The sequence below is a fragment of the Mesoplodon mirus genome (genome assembly GCF_964341445.2).
Source record: "Mesoplodon mirus genome assembly, chromosome: X".
Lineage (NCBI taxonomy): Eukaryota > Metazoa > Chordata > Mammalia > Artiodactyla > Ziphiidae > Mesoplodon > Mesoplodon mirus.
Window position 1 is genome coordinate 75,633,734 of NC_138981.1, and position 7,813 is coordinate 75,641,546.

The 7,813-nt window shown below is 37.2% G+C and overlaps 1 pseudogene across 1 annotated transcript; it reads left to right on the forward strand.

Moving 5' to 3' along the window:
- Positions 1-5,240: 5,240 nt before the first annotated feature.
- On the forward strand, positions 5,241-5,890 carry LOC309796679 (small ribosomal subunit protein mS38-like; annotated as a pseudogene). The gene has a single exon. The product of its transcript is annotated as a small ribosomal subunit protein mS38-like (transcript).
- Positions 5,891-7,813: the final 1,923 nt, after the last annotated feature.

Consider the following 7,813-nt stretch of genomic DNA (forward strand, 5'->3'; position numbering starts at 1 on the left):
AGTCCTCTGACTTTCTCTTCTCCTTCAGTAATCTGTTGGCTATTCCAGATCTTATGCATTTTCATATGACTTTCAGAATCAGTTCGTCAATATCCACAAAATAACTGGCTGGGAATATTTTAATTGGAATGTCTATGTTTGTTTGTTTCCTTACTTTATGTTCTTTACTCCCCCCTCATTAGCAGGAAGGTGAGTGATAGATGAAAAGGAGATCAGTTAGGGAAAGTAAAGAAAATTACATTCTTAAGAACATTTGGATGATTGTGTCTAGATTGCTTCTCTGCTCTACAAGTATTGCAAAATTATAGGTGAGAGATGATCAATTACCATAAAGCTTCTTAGAGAAGAATGTATACTTATGTGTATGTTTTAAAATGCTGCTATAAAAATACAACTGCTATTTAAGAGGGGCAGAATCAATATACCAGTTTTAGATTAGCTCATTTGGCAAAAAGAAATTATATCAAAATTTATATCAATATAGAATTTATTTGTTTATTTATTTTATGTGGTACACAGGCCTCTCACTCTTGTGGCCTCTCCCGTTGTGGAGCACAGGCTCCGGATGAGCAGGCTCAGCGGCCATGGCTCTCAGGCCTAGCCACTCTGCGGCATGTGGGATCTTCCCAGACCCCGGCACGAACCCATGTCCCCTGCATCAGCAGGCGGACTCTCAACCACTGTGCCACCAGGGAAGCCCCAGAATTTATTTTTAATTAGAAATGATCTTATTCAGACATTGCTCTCTGATTCTACCTTATTTTATGCTATGGAAGATTAGTTCTGGTGTTCTTCTAGACCTCTAATGAGATCCCACATTACATTTAATGAAAATATTTGGGCAAATATAAAATACATGGACGTATTTTATTGTAATACCTATTTCTTACCTTTTGGGTAGTATTTATTGGCAGATAAATTTAATTTTGAAAATCTTCTCTTTTTTAAAATTTTTTTTCTTTCATTGAAGCTCTTGGCCATGCTGTTAGTATAATTTTGTTGTTTCTGTTTCCTGTTTGTCATTTGAATTTTGAATAAAGATGATACGATTAATTAGAGTGTTATCAATTACATCTGATATGGATGACCAAATATATATCAATCAAATACAGCTAGTTGCTTGTGTGCTTGTACAGAATTTTAAACTTTAAATCTTTTATCACCAAAAAAACTAGTTCTTTTTACATCATATAAATTCAGTTGATAAAAAAAATGTATACACTGCTTTATTTAAAATAGATAAACATGAAGGACCTAGTGTGTGGCACAGGGAACTCTGCTCAATATTCTATAATAACCTAAATGTGAAAATAATTTGAAAAAGAATAGGTACATGTATATGTATAACTAAATCACTTTGCTGTAAACCTGAAACTAACATAACATTGTTAATCAACTATACTCCAATATAAAATAAAAATTAAAAAATAAACAGGTAGATTGCATTCATGTTGACAAAGATTAAATATTTGTTAAGAATTGGCAGGAAGAAAACAATGGTCCTTGTTTTCTGCATTTTTTAAGCTAATATCCAATATTGTCTTACTTTTAGTCAGGCTAACCTCTGTTTCAAATGAATGAAAACAAAATAAAAAACAAAACATACTTCTTATATCCAGAGCTACAATGTAATGGAATTGTAACCTTAAATATAAAAATAATTTCCACATCTGCATCTGATGCTAAGAATGTATATTATAAATATTCTCAATGTTACATAATGGATTTTGCAACTACATACATTTTATTTCCCAAATTTTTTTTTGTTATTTTCTCCATTAAGAACACATGATTACTGTTTAGAAGGTGGAAGCTTGAAAGTGTGTAGGCTTTAATATAATGCATTATATCTCTGTATGGCTTTATAATTTTTAAACAATTAATACATTAGATTAAATGAGAGCAACAACTGCTGACTCATGTTGTTCTACATTAGAATGAATGGATAATTGTCAGCACTATCTTATGAAGGACTTGGAAAGATTTCTATATTGGAATCTCACCTTCTCATCTTGTACTTTAAAAATAGAGGACTTGTGGTTTATGGAACCTAACAGATATTAAAACAATCATAAGGAATGCTGATTTGTATGGATGATGAAGCAATTTGAAATAGTAATAAACTATTTTATTTTGTAGAAGCAAATTCAAGTGTGTCATGACATTTCTGTTAAGGCTAAATCTCCAATTTTGAACCTACTAATTTTGCACATCAGGCTAACTTTATGCATTTTCTGCAATTTGACTACATGCTTCTAAATAAGTCTTCCACTCAGTTGATATAATTAAGTAAGAAATGAAAAAAAAACCTTATAGTTCAAAGTATGATTTTTTAATGTTTTTGATGGATAGAGGAGAGGTCAGATTTTTAGTCATGTGCATTCTATTAAAAGAAGGCTTTAAATACATAATTCTGTACTTGTGACATTCTGTAAAGTCAGAAAATATTTCTATACTCTAGTTTAATCCTTAAGGGTCAAGTGAATGGTCAAAAGAACATCAGTTCATGTTAATGTTAATGATACAAATGTCTCCCACTTCACTTTTTAGTGTTTTCAGGGTTTGTTTTTTGTTTTTCGTTTTTTGTTTTGGATTGGGGGGGAGCTTCAAATATATGCTTTATATACATTCCAGCAAAACTTGTGTGACCAAGTGATGCACAAACACTGTTTTCCAACTGCTCAGTCTTCTTCACTTGCAAATATTCCAACACAGAGATGTAACTTGGTATCCTAAAACTATCTCAATGCTTAGACATTTAAAGTTGCTAGTTTATTAGTGTTTTCAAAGGATCAAAAGTGTTAATTTATTAGAGAGAAATGTATTTAACTCTATAATACATCATACTTAAATTATATGAACAGTCAATAAGAGTAGAAGGAGTATGAGTGAGTAACCTTGAATTTAGCATTACGAGTATACAATATATTTTTACTTTAATATGACTAATTCTCAGAAATAATAGAAACAAACAAAACTCTCAGTAGCTGAACTAAAAGTTAAGGGTTTCAAAAATTGGCTATTTGGCTTAGAAATGGAATGTAATTGAACCATCTGTTTCAAAGAAATGTAAAACTAATGTTGGGTGAGAAGAACCATGGCCTCTCCACTCACAACATGAGCTTAACTCTGAGTAACCAGCCACAGCAGACTATTGCTAGAGGACACTAAGAACATAAAGTGATTCCCACACAATTGACACAGGTGTCCAGGAGCCACTGAAATTTGAATGTACAGCCAAAACACCAACAAAAAGCCTCCAGCACTCCAGATTTCACACTAAGCAAAAGTATCAGCAGACCCACTGCTGGAAGAACTTGAAGCCTGTGGTTCAATGAAGGTAACCATTGCAACAATAAAACCCAAACTGAGCTCAACTCTGGATAAGATTGAATCAATCTGCCCCAACCCTCCTGCTTGGATCTGCACATATGTGCACACACATACACACACTAAAGACACTAAAAGACTTGACAAATAGAAACATTACTTTTCATTAAGTTGTTAAACAGATATACTTGTAACAGCAGGATGATATGACATGTTTCTTTAACACAATAACATTTAATGTTTGAGCATATGTTATGCGGGCATACTTTTTGGCTTTTGTTCCATGTGTACTCTTGCACATGTTATGGGCAACTCTGGAATTCAGGAAGTAATATGGCACCAATAGTTAGCATGTGATTAAGATAATAGAGTACAACAGTTATTCACAAATTTTAATAGGCATCAAAATCACTTGAGGAGCATATTAGAAATGCAAATTGCAATGTACTATTTCAGAAATTTAGTTTGTGTAAGCTATATGCTAAGAGTCAGGGATATGGTTTTCTCTCTCTTAACTCCAGTGTATAGAATTGTGTTTTATGTTCACTTCATGGAATATTGTCATCACAGCTCTATGTTTGTTAAAAGATAATTTTAGCAGGTTTTATTCTTCATCCTTCTCCAACTTATTTTTCCTCTCCCATAGACATACACTTTTATGTATTTGATATATGTTTTTCCAATCCACCTTGCATACCATCTCTATATTTATATCTAGATAGATAGTAAATAAACAGATAGATCGATCTGTGGAAATATAAAGTTTTGTTTTTATGTGTTTTTTAAATAGGGTATTCTGCTTTATTTTATGTCTTACTTCTTCACTGAATATAATTCTAAAACTTATGCATGATTTATTGTGTAATTTTAGTTTAAAGTGCATTGCAATCCATTGTATATACATTTCATACATTCATTCCACTATAGATGGACACCTAGGTTGTCTCCAACTCTCTGTTACCACAAGTTAAACTAATGAACACATTAAAACATAGCTCCTTATGCACCTGGCAAAAGTCTATTTTATTTATTTTTTAATATATTCCCCAGTCATGGAATTACTCAAAAATAAGCATCCTCAGTTTTACTAAATATTGCTATAGTGCCTCAAAACATCCACAGTAGTTTAAATTCCCAATGACTATATATAAGGGTTTATGGTTCCCCAGATTCCTATCAACATTTCAAATTATTTAACCCTCTAGTTTTGTCCTCTAATAATTCTAAGATGACATGTTAGTGACACTTTATTTTTAATCTCTCTAATTACTATTGAGGTTGTGAAAACTTAATAAACAAAAACCTTAATTAGAGTCAGGTGACCAGAAGGAAAAGCTCTCACACCATGTGATGATTGCAGAGCCCATCAAAAAGAAGAAAGACACCTCTTCTTTCCTGGCAAGGACTCAGCCAATAAAAAGCCATGGATGACTTGAAAACTATATCTCCCCAACTTCTTATTTCTCTCTATAAAAGTGTTCTCCCTCCTTGCTCTGCGAGGACTTGCACTGACTCTATATGGTTGCAGACTCCTAAATAGCAGTTCTCTGTTGATGCAGAATAAACACATTTTTCCTGGAGAAAAATCTTGCAGTCTATTTGTTTTATGTCAATATTTTGGTGGCCTGTAAGGGGACCAGAGAAGACCCTTAAAGGCTGGTGAGCAAACACGTGCAAAACCCAAAATTGGTGGCAGCAGAATGGTCAGTTGAGTCTCCTGGCCGCATCTGGGAAGAGTTGGTGTGAGGCTGTGGCGCATGGGCTCCAGGGACAGCCGAGGCGGATGCAGCCGGTTGGGGCTCGGGTCCTAAGACCGGAGCGTCAACACCACCCAACCTGTGGGCACCTCGGGGTGAAGCTAGGCTCAGGGAGGCTCTGCTGAGCGCCTGGGGTGCCGCTATGCACAGGCCATGTTCCTGGTGTGCCTGACTTCCCGGGTGCTCAGGGCTGTTCCCTGGTCAGGCTGCATTGGGCCCTGGCCTGTCTTTGGGGTGCTGGGCAGGCATGACTGCAGGCCTCGCTACAGCACACAACCAACAGGCCCAAGTGGGGTTGCCTCCCTCCCTGGCAGGTGGGTCACATGTAACTTGAGGAGATGTGGGTCCCCAGGAAGATGTCCATCAGCCCCCTGGAGAGCTGGCTGACCGTTAGCTACCTCCTGCCCAGACTGGACGCTGGGGCCCCAGGGACTGTGTCTCTAGCCCAACTCTATGAGTGTCCACCATCCAGGTGGGGGAAGGGGTCGAGCAGAGTGGTAAGGAGGTCTGGGATGCACCCCAGATACAGTGCAAAAATGTGCTCAAGATCCACCGGCAGAAGTGGAATCATCACAAGTAACACAAGCTGGTCAAGAGGACCTGGTTCCTGTGGCAGAAAGTCAGGGAAGGACACCTGAACCGGAAGCAGATGAAGTTGGAGAGACACCTGAGGTGTATCTGGTGGGAGGCGGGCCTGAAGGAAGCTCCCAGGCTGGCAGACACACAAGATCTACCTGAAGGGCAAATGAGCCTCGTGTGTCTCTCCCCAAGCCCTATTACTGCTGATGACCCACTGTAATAAATATTCAGAGAACTCAGCTTAAAAAAAAACAAACAAACAAAAAGAAAAAAAAAAACCCAAAATTGAACTCCAATAGCTCACTGCTTTTCTTGCCAACCTCGGAGTTTGAAGGTATGTCTTTCTACTGTATCTGAGCTCATGCCTTCTATGCATTTGAAGATTTCCAGGGTTTATTCAGGATCTATTTAAAGGTTTCTCTTTTTTTTTTCTAGTTAAGGCTTTGTTCTGTATTGAAGTACTCATATTGGTCTGATCTAGAGGTCAGACTGATTTAACTGAAACTGTCCAGCCTCTGGCCCATTCCCTTTGTAAACAGGCTGTTTCTCCTAAAACTGGCTAGCCTTCAAACCTTTCTTTTAGGAAAAGGGGTTGTTACCCAAAACTGTACCAGTTTCTCAGCATCAGGCCTATTCTTTTGGATTAAGGGCTGTCCTATGGAAATGGGCTGGAAAGTCTTTGGCCTGGCTCCTCTGAGACAAAGCTGTTTTCTTAGAACTGGTAGGTATTTTGTTTACAGGCTGTTTGAGGTACAAGCTGTTTGACTTGAGCTATTTAAACTGTGTGAAAATTATTCTTTTATTCTAAAGGAAATGAGATTCCAGTCATCTAAATATTTTGAGGATTCACCCCCTATAGGGCTTCCAGACAATTTTATGTTTAAAAACCATGGCCCTTCCTCATGTGCTTTCTAACTAAATGAACCAACCTGACCAAAGGTAATTTACAATACCAATGGCCATTATGGAGAATTTTCAAAATCCCCAAACTTAAGTTCTTTAAAACCAAATTGGACTACAACAGCTCAAAAGTTTCCAAAACTGAGTGACTGCTTATTTCTATTGTAATTTTGAGGTTTTCCAGTATTAGCAAAAGTCTATAATTCCCTTTCTGCAAAATAAGATTTTAAAATTAACTGAGGCAGGACTTCACTGGTGATGCAGTTTTAAGAATCCAACCACAAATGCAGGGGACATGGGTTCGAGCCCTGGTACAGGAAGACCCCACATGTCATGCAGCAACTAAGGGCGTGTGCCACAACCACTAAGCCTGTGTTCTAGAGCCTGCAAGCCACAACTACTGAGCCCACGTGCCACAGCTACTAAAGCCCACATGCCTAGAGCCTGTGCTCCGCAACAAGAGAAGCCACCACAAAGAGAAGCCCATGCACCGTGACAAAGAGTAGCCTCCACTCGCAGCAACTAGAGGAAGCCTGTGTGCAACAACAAAGACCCAACGCAGCCAAAAATAATTAAATTTATTAAAAAATGAATAATCATTTATTAAAAAGAATAAAATAAAATTAACTGAAGCAAACATATAAATGAAGAAAGATAGAATGGCTCTGAAAACCTCAGACTCTTATTCATGTTTTTGTTTTTGTTTTTTGTCCCAGGCTCTGATTCTGGTACCATCTTGACTTCCTTTTTCAGCTTTTTGTGGCCTAACTCTACACCCAGCATCATCTTCCTCCTTCCCTTCCTCCTCTATACCCTTAGTTTCCCCGATACTAATTCTCTCACTAAATTTCTTTTCTCTGAAACTCTCCCCACTTTCTTTTCCTCTGACTTTATCAAAACCTGTTCCTTAAAAATTAAGCCTTCTGATGATTCAGATGCTAAACCCTTAATTTCCTATATCCCTAGTCTATAGCTGAACTGTGAGCCATAGTCAAAGATCTTCCCAAAGTAATCAAAATCCTCACAGATTTGCTGAGGAATTTAATATAGTCATTCAAACTTATCAACCTGGTTTCTCTTACTTATATCAGCTAGTTTGTATGCTTTGTATTATATACATAATACAAAGGTCAGGGCAAGCATTGTATGAAAACCACTAATTGGAAAAATCTTGAAAGCTCTCTAGAATTACAGTCAGGAAACCAGCCCATTATCTTATTATATGACCAGGCTGGAGCAATTGCTAT